This window comes from Durio zibethinus, chromosome 26 (genome assembly GCF_047325235.1).
Source record: "Durio zibethinus cultivar Kanyao isolate XHJ-2024 chromosome 26, ASM4732523v1, whole genome shotgun sequence".
Classification (NCBI taxonomy): domain Eukaryota; kingdom Viridiplantae; phylum Streptophyta; class Magnoliopsida; order Malvales; family Malvaceae; genus Durio; species Durio zibethinus.
In genome coordinates, this window is record NC_143187.1 from 11416278 (window position 1) to 11433440 (window position 17163).

At 30.7% G+C, this 17163-nt stretch overlaps 1 long non-coding RNA gene and 1 pseudogene across 2 annotated transcripts; both read left to right on the forward strand.

The window, feature by feature from the left end:
• Positions 1-2745: 2745 nt before the first annotated feature.
• LOC111275149 (cysteine-rich receptor-like protein kinase 34) lies at positions 2746-8326 on the forward strand (annotated as a pseudogene). The gene is made up of 8 exons (XR_016333962.1): positions 2746-3783; positions 3896-4025; positions 4291-4406; positions 4883-5093; positions 5286-5523; positions 5657-5808; positions 5923-7621; positions 7775-8326. The product of XR_016333962.1 is annotated as a cysteine-rich receptor-like protein kinase 34 (transcript).
• Positions 8327-13572: 5246 nt separating this feature from the next.
• LOC149511343 (uncharacterized) lies at positions 13573-14358 on the forward strand. The gene is made up of 2 exons (XR_016333963.1): positions 13573-14024; positions 14129-14358. It is a non-coding gene; the product is annotated as an uncharacterized LOC149511343 (long non-coding RNA).
• The last annotated feature ends 2805 nt before the right edge of the window (positions 14359-17163 follow it).

Sequence of the window (17163 nt, forward strand, 5' to 3'; positions counted from 1 at the left end):
AATCTCTTATCATCATCTTGATTTACATTTTTATCCTTATCATTAACACCACCTATATTCAATCCCTTCACATTCACTTCCTCTACAAATTACATAGGTATTAATCATATTTACGATGGCAACATTCGTTCCAGCATTCATTTTAGCCACATGGCATTTTTCAATAGTAACTTCATTAACTTCATTGTAGATATTAACTTCATTAATAGACTCAACTAGCTTTTCTCCATTTGAACCACTATTAAAGTCGGCTACTATAGGTGTAGAAAGTTTAGGTTGATTGTTTGGCTTATTATTACCAATCACAACCTCATCTTTATTGTCATTTGAACTATCACCGATTTTAATAGTTTTAAGCAGAGCATCTAAAATGTCATTATCAAATCTATCATTCAATTGTTTTACATAAATATCTATTGGCCTACCCATATTTAATTAGTTAGCCAAGTCTATTATATTGGTATCATATTTTGTTAACAACTTAAATATTTTTTTTTAATGTTTTACTAGACTCCACAAAGTAAATTTTCACTTTATTCTCTAAATCATAAACTAAAATCTTCATAGTCCTTAGTGTTTTCTGATAACAAATTCGATTTGGATTCTTATCAAATTTATTTACGAAGTCATTCATATATCTAATTAAAATACTAATTCTTTTGAATTATCCCTTATGGTGGTACTTTACTTGGCATGGATCCCAAGTCATACCAACATGTGATAATTAACATAAAAATAAATGAATAAATAAATGTCTATGTCACCATTATACAAAAATGAATAAACAAATACATATGCAACAAATGGTACACATACATGATTCAAGAGACAAATCATATAGTATAAACCAGACAAGTTATTTATTGTACAAAAACTAATGTTGCAAGAATGTTTAATGTGCATTATTAACTAATATAAATAAATAATTAATAAATAAACATTGCAGGAATTGTAGCCATTATAACAATACAATAGGCTATTGAACATGACAAATAACAACATGAAGTTATAGGACCACATAGCATTATTGATAGACAGATAGGACCACCATTCAACTTTTCAGTCAAACATGTTTAAAAGCATTTTTAAAAAATCAAACATAGTATGAAAGAGTGTAATCCTAACTTGTAAACCAACTTTCTCTATTTAATGTAGCAATCATGTTTTAGGATATTCAAAAAATCGCTTTCTTCAGTTCTATTAAAATATCATTAATAAAAAAAAGAGATTGTAGTCATTTGTATGAAATTATTCAATGATAAATAGATAAGAAAAATAGAATCATTGAACCTGAGTTTGAAACCTTAACGGAGCACGCTACCCTTGGACAAAAGCATATGGTTTCGCACTTCAAAATTGTAATGAGGAAAATGGGATCAATGGTTTCACACAAATGGTAATACTTGATTCCAATTGATGATTTTTGGTTTGTGATTTCTAGTATCTAGCTCTTAAGATTTCAAATTAGTGTGTATACTATTAGGGATTTAGGATCTTCAACTGGTTAGAAAATAGGGTTAGGAATTTGAGGTTTGTTTTTCAAAATTTGGTTTATGATTTCTGAGTTTTTTTTTTTTTTTTTTTTTTTAAGTTAAATAAGAAGAAAAAGTTGTATTTTTTGTTAAGGAAAATTATGGTGGTTTATGAAAAATAAAAGAAACAAGATTTGAAATGTGATTTGGAATTTTTTTGCCACATGGCATTATTTTTTCTATGTTAACATTATAAACTTTTTTAATTTGTCATTTACATAAATTTAGTCAACACATATGTGAGTAGGTCAAAATTCATGTTATCAATTTTAATGATGATAAATTAATACTATTTATGATAGGATTAGGATTGTTAAATTAAAATAATAAAAAAATAAACTTTTATGAATTACAATAGAATGAATAAATTTTAAAATTTTGTATAATACAAAATTTTCTAATATAAGTTTTATTAACCTCTGAACTTTTATACAGTTGGGTTATAAATACAAACAAACTTCAAAGAAAGTGAGAACAAAGGAAAACTTATCCCAATTGCCATGAACATACGTGTTTGCTTTACGTACTGAATGGTTTAGTATAGGAAGTTATATATAAGGAAAAAATTGCATGGCTTTAATTTTTTTGGTCAATCAAGTGCGTGACTTTAATTGCGCAAGTCTTTTTTCCAACTCAAGTCGAGAAAATAACAGGTCTTTTCAATAACGCATTTCAATTCTCTCAAATTTGAGGCCCATTTCAAACCTTTTGGCTTTCCGTACTGAATGGTTTTGGTATAGGAAAACCAAACTCATTGTAAGTTGGAAATCTGACAAAAGCACCCAATTTCACCTGACTGGTTCTGCTTCTGCAGTAAATCCTTCCCCCTTCGCAATCAATTGTTTGGTTTGGTATAGGAAGACTTTGACTTTGACAAATAAAAAAAAAAGCGCAAAGCCCAAATCCGCTGGTGTCATTGTGAAAAATCGAACGGCTCAAGAAGCAATCTGAAACGGAAAGTATCACCCTATAATTATTAAAATATAATTAAACAATTAGAATTTAATTTTTTATAGGATTAAAAAAATATATAAAATTTACACTTTTAATAATTTTTTATTATAATTAATTAATTATATAATTATAATAAAATATAAGCGAAAGGCACTCGAAATAACTCAAAATGACGGTCTCATTGTTGCGGGTTTGCCATGCGACATCACCAGGCTGGATTTTCAACTCACTAGACATCTCTCTCTCAGGCAAGTGACGATAAGATGTAATTACTGGGATTTGAGAATTTCACACGTTTTCGAAGACTAAATTAATTTCTTTTTGGCCAATCAATTGCGTGACTTTAATTGTGTAAGTCCTTTTTCCAACTCAAGTCGAGAAACCAGAAAGTAACAACTCCCATCTCCTTTTTTTGGCAACAAGGATTTCAATTCTATCAGATTTGAGGCAAATTTTTTTTTTTTTTTTAAACTGGCATAGTTAAGAAATGTGGGTTAAAGCTGTGTTTCAATTCTCTTCCATCTTCTTATAGGCATCAGTCTTGGCACTGCTCGAAAATGCTATGACACTGGTAATTTCACAACTAATAGTACATATGGCAAAAACCGGGACCTTATTCTCGCTTCTCTCCCAGGCAATGTCTCTGCAAAAGGGGGTTTCTTTACTGCCACTTTTGGCCAAGACTCCGACCAAGTTTACGCTGTTGGGCTTTGCAGAGGAGACTCTTCTTCAGATGTTTGTTTTAGCTGTGTCAATTCCTCAATTCATGATCTCACAGCTCAGTGCCCCAACCAGCAAGAAGCCATTTCATGGGGAGGGGATCCCCCATGTATTGTACGCTATGCAGATCGCCGGTTTTTTGGAATCCTGGAGCTAGAGTCTAGTGAGACTGGCTATAACGTGAACGATATCAAATCGACTTTAACACAATTTGATACGGTTTGGGAGAGTTTGATGGATAGTGTCGCGAGAAAGGCTTCCATGGGCTCTTTCAGGCTTAAGTATGCAACTGGGGAAGCAGTTCTTACAGCATTTCAAAAGATATATGCACTAATGCAGTGCACCCCTGATTTATGTCAGAAGGATTGTAATTCCTGCCTAAGGGAATCCGTGAGTACCTATGAAGGATGTTGCCAGGGGAAGCAAGGAGGTTATGTTCAGAAGCCTAACTGTTGGTTCCGGTGGGATTTGTATTCCTTCTATGCATCTAATGCTGCTAGTACCGCTCCATCCTTATCTCCTCCACCCCCACCTGGTAGTACTCCTCCGCCGCCAGTGAACTCCACAATCGCAAAAGGTAATTACGGTTCTGCTTGATGGCATGCAAGTTTCATGAAGAAATTGATGTGGATGAAAATTTTAATACATATCTTGTCAAAAAATTACATACAAATATTCTGCTTTTGCAGAGTTTGGAGGCAGTTCATCCCAAACTCTAGTCATTATAGTTGTTCCAATTGTCATCTTCGTGGCAGTTGTCATACTTGCAGTAGCTGTTCTCACCAAGGGGAGGAAGAAAACAAAGTAAGGATGATAAACGTAAGTTATTTTATTTTTTATTTTTGTTATATTCTAGCTTCACTAATTCACAAAATCAACCTCTTTGCAATGTTTAAGCAGGTTAATTTTGGTTTTATACTTCTTTAGAAATTAAATTTGAGTAACTTCATTGAACAAAAACAAAAGGCTGTAGTTAGCTTGAAGTAGCTATGAAGTTAGAGCCACCATTTAGTGAAAAATTTGCAAGTTCTTTCCTCTCCTTTTCATTTGTTATAACTTAATTGCTTCTTTTGTTAATCTGCAGATGACAAGAGTCTTGTGGAATCGTTGCAATTTGACTTCAATGTCGTAAGAGTTGCAGCAGAAAATTTCTCGGATGCAAACATGCTTGGACAAGGTGGATTTGGTTCTGTTTATAAGGTAATTTAAGATTTGGTGTATGAAAATTTTCAGTATTGCACGGAAGAAAAAGATAAAGAATTATTGAATATATGAAAGTGAAGCCTCTAATTTGATGGCTTCCCCTGCCATGGTACTGCCGTCTTGTATGCCACTCTGCCTAACAAGGCATCCATAACCAAAGAGACCCTTATATTAATAGGTCAAGACTTAGCAACAAAGTCTGGAAGGAATGGAGTACCTTGCGGTCTCTTTTTTCTGCTTAACACTATTAATGGTGTCTTGTTCACTCAACTTTCAAAATTTCCATTCATAACAAAATCTCAAAATTTCTATCAAAAGGTGCTAAATCTAGTATTTCAATCTGTGCCAGAAATAAAAAGAAAAGGAAAAGAAAAAAAAAAAAACTTGCTAGCATAACTACTCCCCTGAAAACAAATACTAGGAATTGGAAATTAGTCTTTTCGATCATTGTTTTTTGTTACATATTCTATCAGGGTAAGCTTCAAAATGGACAAGACATAGCCATTAAGAGGCTGTCTGGAAATTCTGGACAAGGAGAACAAGAATTGAAGAATGAAGTCCAGTTATTGGCAAAGCTTCAACACAGGAATTTGGTTTGGCTTCTTGGTTTTAGCTTGGAACGAAAAGAAAGGATTCTCATCTATGAGTTTTTGCCTAACTCAAGCCTTGACTGCTTTATATTCGGTATGGTTGCAATTCTTTTGAGTATACCAATTGAATTTTCTATTGATTTTATTTAGGTTGCTTGTCTTGGCAGAATGCAGTTGAAGACAATGTTTCATTGCGAATCTCTAGTTATTGTATTCTGTTCATGACTAATCTTGAGTACAAACTTTTTGAATGCATTTTAGTCTTAGAATTTTGTGAATTTTGTAGATCCAATCAAACGAGTACTACTAAATTGGGTGAAGAGATACAAAATTATAGAGGGAATAGTGAAGATATTTCTTTATCTTCATGAAGATTCTCAATATTGAATCATCCATCGTGATTTAAAAGCAGCCAATATATTGTTAGATGCAGAGATGAATCCTTAAATTTCAGATTTTGGTATGGCAAAACTGTTTGCAGTCGATCAAAGTCAAGCTGATAGCAGAAGAATCGTTGGGACCTTGTAAGTATAACCAGAATGAGCAGATTTTGTTGTTACACTCCTCAAATTGTGAGTCTAGAACACAAGATCCTTGCTTAGCAAACCATTCAAATTCATTTATTAATTTATTTATGGATTGATTTGTTGTCTTCAGTGGGTATATGGCTCCAGAGTATGCAAAGTATGGACAATTTTCAGTTAAGTCTGGTGTTTATGGCTTTGGTGTGTTGGTCTTGGAAATCATTAGTGGTAAAAAAAATCAATAACTTCTCCAAACAAGAAGTAGGAAAGTCTCTTCTAACCCATGTAAGCTGCCCCTCGCTGTTGTCTATGATATAACTGGATTAGAATTGGTAAAAAGGATAGTGTAGGTTTTACGGTTACCTCTGTGCTAAGTTCATATTCCCAAATCTTTTGCAGGCATGGGAAAACTGGACTGAAGGGGCTGCTTTGGAATTTATAGATCCAATACCGAGGGATGGTTCAAGAAGTGAAATAATGAGATGTATCCATCTCGGATTGCTATGTGTTCAAGAAAATATTGCTCATAATCCAAATATGGCCACTGCTGTCATTATGCTTAGCAGCTACTCCATCTCTCTCCCAGTAACAGCGAGACCTGCATTTTCTATGCATTCCGAGACAGAAATGAAGTCAAAGTCATCCATATCTGATCAATCTAAGTCTCGGTCAATGAGGCATCAGTTTCAGAGCTAGATCCTCGATAAAAGTTTGAACAAGGTACTTACATATTTTCTATCTTTGTCTACAAAATTCAGTGCTTCTTTGATATGGAACGTTACACAAGTTTTGCGTCTTTTGATTGATGAGGACTTGAACTGTGGCGTATTTGTTAAAGAATCTTTTATTTATTTAAAAGAAATAAGAAAAAATTAGAAAAAAAAAAGATCGAGAATTTTTAGAAATAAAATAGATTGGCTTTTGTATAAATTCCAAAATATTTCATGAAAATCATGTATCTCTTAAAAAAGAAAAAGAAAAAGAAAAAGAAAACAGATCTAGAACGGGTCAGTTTCCCCTTGCAGTCAGATTTAAAAGCCCAAGGGGTGGCCTTGATAGTATCCTCACGAACCCATGGGCCATTTTAAAGAGCCTTTTTCCTGGGCTAGATTTACACCAAAAATTGGTCCTAAGTCCAATGTGAAGGGGTGGACAACGAGCTGTAGGCCTTTGGGCTAGAGTTTTTCAGCCGATTAATGGCTAGTGCTTTAGTTAATCCAAAAGAAGAGAGAATTGTGAAGCCCAAAATTGATAGAGAGGAGTCCATTGAAAACAAATCTTTTGCTATGCCTAATGGCATCTTCAGTCTGTAGACGGTCTGGTTCCACTCTAATGACAAAACGCTGTTTATAAATCATACTTTCTTCACCAAAATGATTTGCCTTGTTGTTCGCCTTGCCTCTCATCATGCATTCTTATGGCCAATCATACGTTGTTTGTAAGCTGATATTTACCATATTTTGTTGATAAATATATCCTCTGTTAAAATCACAGATAGACACTCTAAAGTCACGTGGGCGGCCCTCATGATTAAATCAAAATATTATTAGTTTGAGAATTTAAGAAAATAAATATATTATAGATGGACTAATTAGCTGACGGATCGAAATTTGGTAACCATGAGCAGCCCACTTGTTACCAGTAATTTTCTATTTGGATTTTGGGGGGACAATCCACCATTGCTCTTTTGGTTTTCAACCATGGCAGGCATTGCTAATGCTCTTTTTCCGTCTTGAATAAATCTATTGCAAAAGTTTCCAAAGTGTCCGCTCCATTTGCGTTTTACGTACACATTAAAACTTTTAATAGAAGAAAAAATAATAATCAAGCTAGATTGAAGATCTCAGCTTTCTCTTTATTAATAATATTATTGTTGTTGTGATACATTATGCTAAAAAAAGAAAAAGAAAATACTAATTTAATATTCAATTCTGTTTGTACTTTTATTTTTATGTGTTAATTGACGTTATTGTTAAACTACGGACAACGATGACGGTTTGGAATCATTGCAACTTCACTTCAAATCAGTCAAAGAGGCAACAGACAATTTCTCCGAGGTAACATGCTTGGGCAGGGTGGATATGGTGCTGTTTATAAGGTACGTACGTAATTAGAGATTGACATGGCAGGCAAGTGATGCCTTCAATTTAGGGGTTTCGCCAATCATCGTTTTCAGTTTAAGGATATTGAAACATTAATTGTATTTAAAGTTTCTAATTTTTTTTTTTCATTTTTGTTAAAATTATTTCAGGTAGGCCTCATGACGGCCAAGAGATAGCTGTAAAGAGGCTGTTTTATGATTCTGGACAAGGAGGAGTGGAATTTAAAAATAAAGTTTTATTAATGGCAAGGCTATTAAGAAAATGGGGTCAAGCTTAATGTAATTGGTTTTGGACTAAGTAAAGGTTATAGGTCTTGATTTTTCGTTTTATACAAAGCTCTAACTACTTAAAAAGGAAGTAGGATTGTTTTAAGGGGTGTGTCGTAAACCAAGAAGAGAAAGAAGAAAAGCTAAGAAAAGCATAGAGAAAAAAGAGAAGGGAGAGTTAGTTGAACGGAAGTCGATTCGTGGTCCGATTGAGTTGAAATTTTGTCAGCAGGTTTATGATTCAGAGTTCTACATTCTAAACGGTAAAGATTGAGTTTAAAGCTCTCTAGAAAAAAATTCAGTATGTATTTATTGAGACATATTTTTGGTGAGATTTCTCTAATTGTCTCTCTAGTTGTTGATTAGCTCTAGTTTTAGCTAGAGAAGAATTTTGTATATCATTTATTTGATAGTGTAGATTTTTTTGGTGATCCATGATTTTTTTCTCTACACTGGAGGATTTTTTACGTAAATCTTGGTATGCTTTATTTTTTCTGCATTTTTGATTATTGATTGTTGTCTATTGCTGTGGGTTTATTGCGATATATTACTTTTGTATTATTGTGATTATTGCTTTAGGCGCAACAAATGATATCAGAGCAAGAGTTATTTTGAGACATCGATACAGAAGTAATCCAAGACAGAAGTAAATTCTGTTTGAGATCATGTAAGATGATACAGGTTTCATGATAAAATTGACAGCATCAAATTATTCAATTTGAAAGCCCATGATGGAGGATCATCTATACTGCAAAGATTTATATGAGTTAGTATTAGGTGATTCGATTAAACCAACAGATATGAAAGATGAAAGCTGAAAGAAGCTAGGTAGAAAGACGCTGGCTACAATTAAAAAATAAATTGATATCAGCGTGTTCTATCATGTAGAGCAGGAGTCAGATGCTCACATTGTTTGAAAAAAATTGACAGTATTGTATGAGAAAAAAACAGGTATGAATAAAGTTATGCTTGTTAAAAAGCTTGTAACTTTACAGTACAAGGATGGATGATATGTTACAGAGTACTTGAGTGATTTTCAAGATATATTTAATCGGATGACTATTATGGAGCTTAAGATGGATAATGAAATGAAAGCGTTGTTTCTTTTGGGTTCATTGTGAGACAGTTGAAATACTCTAGTTGTGACTATTCTTAATTCAGCTCCTAATTACAAGGTAATATTAGAGATGGTAAAAGACAGTATGTTTAATGAAGAAGCAAGGCGAAAAGATGTAGATCCTGAGAATTAAGCTCTGGTCACAGAGAACAGGGACAAAAATATCGACAGAGGTCAAAACTCAAAAGATCGTAGCAAGTCTAAACATAGATCCGAGTCTAAAGATAAAGTGAAGTATTTTCATTATGGTAAGGCATGTCATATAAAATGACATTGTAAAATCTTGATGCAAGAGTGAAAAGATAAGAAAAGTAAGAGTTTAGATGATGACAATGTTGCAGTAGTGAATTCAGATAGTGATTCAGTTACTTTGATTTATACACATGGTGATTATAATCATGTTGGTGATCCCAGCATTGAGTGGATAGTTGATACAAGAGTGACATATTATTGTGTTCCTAAAAGAGAGTTGTTTACAACTTACAAAGCATGAGACTTTGGTTGTACTAAGATAAAAAATAAGAGTGTGTCACAGATTATTGAGATTGATGATATTGTTGTACAAACTAGTACAGGTTGCATGTTGACTTTGAGGGGTGTCAGACATATTTCAGATATGAGAATGAACTTACTTGTTATTAATGTCTTTGATAAGGAGGGATATGAAAGTCGATAAAAGAATGGGGAATGAAAGCTTATCAAAAGATCTATGGTAATTACAAGTAAAAAACTATGCTGCACAATGTATAAGACATAGTTGTAATTGAATGGTAATCAAGTAAGTACCATTGAGGATGATGCTTCAGTAAACTTGTGACACAAGAGGTTGACACACATGAGTGAGAAAGGGTTACAGGTTTTGGTAAGACAATCTCTCATTTCTTTGACCAAATGTATGTCTCTTAATTCATGTGATTATTATTTGTTTGGTAAGCATCATAGGGTTTCTTTTCGTAAGAGGTCTCAGAGAAAAGAAAATAAATTAGAATTAATTTATTCTGAAGTATGTAGTCTCATTGAAATTAAGTCATTAGGTGATAACAGATATTTTATTACTTTTATTGATGATACTTCACGTAAGACTTAGATGTATATGTTGAAAAACAAAAGCCAGGTATTACAGTATTTTTAAAAATTTTATACCATGATTGAAAGGATGACAGGGTACCCTTGAAGTGTATTCGGACTGATAGTGATGGGGAATACATATCCAAAGACTTTGAAGAGTATTGTTCAAAGTATGAGATCAGGCATGAGATAACAAAATCTGAAACACCATAGCATAATGATGTAGTTGAAAGAATGAATCACACCATTGTGAAAAAAGTCAGATATATATTGAGGATGATAAAATTACTAAAGCCATTCTAGGGTGAAATAGTCAACACAACTTATTATTTGCTTAACAGGTCACTATCAGTTCCTTTAGGTTTTGACATTTCAGAAAGAGTGTGGACAGAAAAAGATACTTCATACTCTCACTTGAAAGTTTTTGGGTGTAAAGCATTCATGCATGTACCGAAAGAGTAGAGGTCAAAGCTTGACAGTAAAGCTACACAGTGTATGTTTGTAGGATATGGTAATGAGAAATTTGGCTACAGGGTATAAGATCTAGTGAAGAGAAAGATAGTCGGAAGCAAAGTGTGGTCTTTCATAAAATAGAAACCATAACAGATCTTGAGAAAAATAAAAAAACTATATGGATTACTGTTGAATGTGATGTTTCAACATCGATAGGGGTTTCACAGAAAAGAGTCACATATGGTGAAAATGAACAAGAAATAGAACCTGAAGATATGAATGAGCCAGCCATGATTAATGATGGGCCAAATACAATTAGTTTTGAGTAGGGAGAGCAATCTTCTTTACCTAAGAGTGTTGAGCATGAAGAGCTACCTTTGACATCAAGTGATGTAGAGTCTCAGCTTAGGCGATCTATTAGAGAGCGTAAGTCATCTATCAGGTATCCAAGTTTAAATTTTATTTTAATTACTAGTGAAGGAGAGCCAGAAAGCTTCTAAGATGTGCAGACTACTATGGATAGAGAGCACTGGTTAAAAGTAATAAAAAAAAAAGGTGGAGTCATTACAAAAAAATGATATTTATGATCTTGTTAAACTTTCAAAAGGGAATAGGTCGTTAAAGAATAAATGAGTGTTCAAGTTGAAAAAGGATCATGATAAACTAGTAAGGTACAAAGTTCGATAGATAGTAAAAAGTTTTTCTCAGAAATCAGGCATCGATTTTGATGAGATCTTTACTCTAGTTGTAAAGATGAGTTCTATTCGAGTGGTATTGGGATTAACAGCTAGTTTGAATCTTGAGCTTGAGCAACTTAATGTTAAAACTGCATTCTTATATGGTGACTTGCAGGAGGACATTTATATGAACCAGCTTGTGGGTTTTAAAGTGAAAAAGAAAGAGTATTTAGTTTGCAAATTGAAGAAAAGCTTGAATGACTTGAAATAAGCTCCATGAAAGTGGTACAAGAAGTTTGATTCTTTTATGGTGAGTCATAACTATAAAACAATGACAGCGGATTCTTGTATGTATGTTAAAAAATTTCTTGATGTAACTTCATTATTCTCTTATTATATATTGATGATATGTTGATTGTGGGATAAGATACTAGTATGATTTGCAGGTTGAAAGAACAATTATTTAAGTCTTTTGATATAAAAGATTTAGGTCCAACAAAGTAGATTCTCGATTTGAACATTATCTGAGATAGGAGAGTTGAAAAGCTATGGTTGTCACAGGAAAAGTATGTTGAATGAGTGCTTAGTATATTCAACATGCAACATGCTAAATCAGTTAGCAGTCCACTTTCTAACCATTTTCATCTAAGTAAGAAATCTTGTCCAGTGTCTAAGGAAAAATAACTAATTATATCTAGTATTCCTTATTCTTCTGCAGTCAGTTCTTTAATGTATCTTATGGTTTATACACAGCCTGACATTGCTCATACAATTGGTATAGTAAGTAAATTTCTTTCTAATCCGGGAAAGGTTCACTGGGAAGCAGTGAAATTTATTTTTAGATATTTGAGAGGCATTTAAAAAATGTGATTGACTTATGGAGTTTCACAACCAGTTCTAGAAGGATTTACTGATGCTGACATGACAGGCGAACTTGATGGTAAAAAATCTACTTTAGGGTATTTGTTCACTTTTACAGGAAGAGCTGTGTTTTGGTAGTCTAAGTTACAGAAGTGTATTGTTTTGTCAACTACAGATGCTGAGTATATTGCAGCAACCGAAGTAGGTAAAGAAATGCTTTGGATGAAACATTTTATTCTTGAATTGAGGTTGAATTAGAAAGAGTATGTGATATTTTGTGATAACCAGAGTGCTTTAGATTTGAGTAAGAATACCATGTACCATGCTAGAACAAAGCACATTGATATTAGATATCATTGGTTACGTTCAGTGATTGAAAAACAGCAGATGCTATTGGAGAAAGTCCATATTGATGAGAATGTAACATATATGTTGACTAAAATACTTCCTAGGGAAAAGCTTGAGCTTTGTAGTAACTTAGTCGGTATGAGTTCCCTAGCTAAGGTAAGCTCAAAATGAAACTGTTATGGTGATGAATCTCCTCCTAATGGGGCTGGAAGGGGAGATTGTTAGGAAAATGGGATCTAGTCCCATGTAATTGGTTTTGGACTAAGTAAAGGCTGTGGGCTTTGATCTTTCCTTTTACACAGAGCCCTAGCTACTTAATAAAAAAGTGGTGGGATTGTTTTAAGGGGTGTATGCAAACCAAGAAGAGAAATAAGAAAAGCTAGGAAAAGCATAGAGAAAAAAGAGAAGGGAGAGTTAGTTGAACGGAAGTCGATCCGTGATCTGATTGAGTTGAAATTTTATCAGCAGGTTTATGTTCAAAGTTCTACATTCTGAACGGGAAAGATCGGGTTTGAAGTTCTCTAAGAACAAATTCAAGGTATATTTGTTGAGTCACTTATTTGGTGAGATTTCTCTAATTGTCTCTCTAGTTATTGATTAGCTCTAGTTTTAGCTAGAGAAAAACTTTGTATATCCATTATTTGATAGTGGAGATTTTTCTGGTGGTCCGTGATTTTTTCTTCTACACTGGAGAGTTTTTCACGTAAATCTTGGTGTGTTTTATTTTTTCTGCTTTTTTGATTATTGATTGTTTTCTATTGCTGTGGGTTTATTGCGATACATTGCTTCTGTATTGTTGTGATTATTGCTTCATGTGCAACAAAGGCTTCATCATAGGAATTTGGTTAGGCTTCAAGGGTTTTGCTTGGAGAAAAAAAAAAGGCTTATTCTATTTGAGTTTGTATCTAACTCAAGCCTGGATCAGTTCCTATTAGGTATTTCTGCAATTCATTTCAGTTTAAGAATTAAAATCCGATTGATTTTTTGCGTAGATCTTGAAGAGTTAAAATTGTCAAACCTCTTATAATCATTAATAATATCTTATTTTTGTCATAAGATTTCATTAATTTGTAGATCCAGTCAAACATCCACAGCTAGATTGGGATAGAAGATACAAAATCATAACAAGAATAGCTCGAGGCTTACTTTACCTTCATGAAAATTCTTGGTATCGAATTAATATTTGTGGTCTAAAGGCTGCAAACATTCTATTAGATGCAGAATGAATCTTAAAATTTCTGATTTTGGAATGGCAAGATTGTTTGGAGTTGATCTAACTAGCGATAACACTAGAAGAATTGCAGGAACATTCGAAGTACATGACTAACTTGAGAAAGCATTTACTTGTAGCCTAGTACTCGTTATTTTTGCTTGTGAGTGTGAAAAAAAAAAGAATTTTAGACAATTTGACATTCATTGAGAGCTTAGTCAATTCGAATTCAGTTTTCTATTTATTGCATTCAGTGGATATATGGCTCCCGAATACATAAAGCATGCGAAAATTTCACTTAAGTCCGATGTTTATAGCTTTGGTGTGTTGATTTTGGAAATCAATAGTGGTGACAAAATCAGTCACTTCGGTAACGACGGGGTGGATCTTCTAACCTATGTAAGTGGTATTTCCCTTGTGCTTTTCTGCATTGGCCTGCTAACTCTACGACTTTGAACACCAAAAACAATGTTTCTCACTACTTAATTGTTGAAAATTTGCAGGCCCGGAGAAATTAGAGAGAAGGAACAGCTCTAAATCTAGTAGATTGTTTGTTGAGTGGTGGTTCTGGTTCAAGAAGTGAAATGACAAGAGGCATCCGTGTTGGGTTGCTATGTGTCTAAGAAAACGATGCTCATAAACCAACCATGAACTCTGTTGTTCTAATGCTTAGTGATACTTCTGTATCCATGCCAATACCCTCGACACCAAGTAGCAGGCCTATAGATCTATGGTGGGTTAAACACAATTTTTTTTAAGTATTAGTTTTTAGTACATGCATACACGTGCAATTCCTTTTCTAAAAATTTAATTTAATAAATATTTTTTGGATAATAATAATAATAAAAACTGACAGTTTGATTTTGATTTTGGTATATAAAAGTAAAATGTGATAATTTTTTATATAATTGTGATTTTGATAGTTTTTGATATGTTTTGCTAACCTTCGTTAATAGTTTCATAATTTTTGATAAAATTTTAATAATTTTGATAAATTTTGATAACATTTGATATTAGTTTGGTAATTTATAATATAATTTTTTTAATTATTGATACAATTTTGGTAAATTTTTTATAAAGTTTTGGTAACCTTTCATTTAATTTGATAATTTAATATATATTTTTGGGAATTAGTGATAAAATTATTGCATCATATATTTAATAATAGATTTTCAAACCAAAGCATGAGTTCTATTCTAGTATAAGATAATATTGTTTTTACATAATAACATTATTACTTCATTCAAATTTATGATTTTTTTAAAATTTTTTATTGAATAAATTTACGATAAGTTTATCTTAGCCTCTTAAGATGAAAGTTCTAATTTTGATTTTGCTCGTACTAAAGTTCAATTCTTATAATTTTAAATATATATAAAAAAATTATTAATAATTGACAATTAAATTATTATAGATTTACTATTACGTTATCAGTGATTTACTATTAAATTAATATTGATTTACTACTAAATTTATAAATAATTTACTACTAAATTATTGATTATTTACTACTAAATTACTAATGATTTATTATAAAGTTATAATTTATTTACTAGTAATTTATTAATGATTTACTTCAAAGTTATTAATGATTAACTAATATAATTATTACTAAATTATCATTAATTTACAATTAAGTTATTAGTGATACTACTACTAAGTTATCAATAATTTACTACTAAATTATCAATAATTTACTTATATGTTATTATACATTTACTATTATGTTATTATTTATTTACTACTTAGTTTTTGATTATTTACAATAAAATTATCAAAGATTTATATTAAATTATTTATAATTCACTATTAATTTATCAGTTATTGATATTAAATTATTTATAATTTACTACTAAAATATCAATACTTTATTAATAAATTATCTATAATTTACTATTAATTTATGAATGATTTATCATTAAGTTATAAATGATTTATAATTAAATTATCGATGATTTACTATTAAATTATTTATGATTTTATAAAGTTAACTGATTTACTATTAGTTTATTGATGATCTATTTCAAAGTTATTAATGATTAACTAATTTACTACTAGATTATCACAATATACAATTAAGTTATTAGTGATTTCTTACATTAAGTTATCAATAATTTACTATTAAATTATCAACAGTTTACTAATATATTATTATGCATTTAATACTATGTTATCATTTATTTACTATTTAATTTTTTATTATTTACTATAAAATTATTATCGATCATTACTAAATTATTTATAATTTACTATAAAGTTATCACTAATTAACTATTCTTTATTGATATACTTTTAAAATTTTAATAATTAACTGCTAAATTATCACTTATTTACTAATAATTTATCATTCATTACCACTAAATTATTTATGATTTACTACTATCAATTAATTACTATTAAACGAAACTAATTTACTATCAAATTATTACTGATTTACTAATAAGTTACTATTCATTTATTACTAAGCTATCAATAATTAATTATTAAGTTATCACTTTTTTTAAAATAAATTATCATTTATTTATTATTATGTTGTTATGCATTCACAACTATATTATAACTGATTTATTACTAAATTCTTATACAATTATCATATGTCATTATTGATTTAGTACTAAATTATAATTATTGACTATCAAATTATCATTTATTTACTGTTAAGTTATCCTGATTTACTATTAAGTTATTATTAATTAATTATTAAATTATTGATGATTGCTACTTAGTTATACTGATTACTATTAAGTTTTTAATGATTAATTAATAGGTTATCAATTATCTATTATTATATCGTTGTAGATATGTATATCTAGAAAGAAAGTAACCACAATATATGCTAGATGATATAATTTGTAAAGTGTAGAAAGAAAGTAAATAAAAAAAAAGTTTAAGTGTAGATGACTTGAAAAACAATGAGTAAATGCTCTCAATTTATAATTCATAATTTAATACGTAATTATAAGTTAAAATTATAGCTTATTATGCTAATGCAAATATTAAAACTAAATTAAAAAAATATATACAATATATATATTAAGTCAAATTTTCTAAGATATTCTTTAAATTTTTTAGTTTATTGTAAAATTTGTACATATTAAGATAAGTTTTATTAATGATTTGATTGAAATGATTAGTATATGTATTTTCATATCTATTAGTGAAGTATAATTGCTTATAAAAAATTAAAAAATTTGAAGTGTTCTACCAACAATTAAATTAATAAACTTTGCTTTATGTTTATATTTTTAAGTATATAGTTTTTAGTAAAAATTTTGTTATATATATGATCAAAGTAATAAGAAAAAAATTATTAAGTAAAGTTTATAAAAAAAATTAAATTCACTATAATTACCTTCACATTCTCCTTAAAAAAAATTCCTTCTACTAAATAAAAAGATGGTATATTTTCATTTATTGCTTCATTCTCATTATCATTATTTAAAATGACTTTCTTAACGTTTTGATGCCACCCAAATTTTTCATATGAAAAGAATAAAAAATATTGTTAAGGGTTATAACAATTCAAATAATGTTTAAC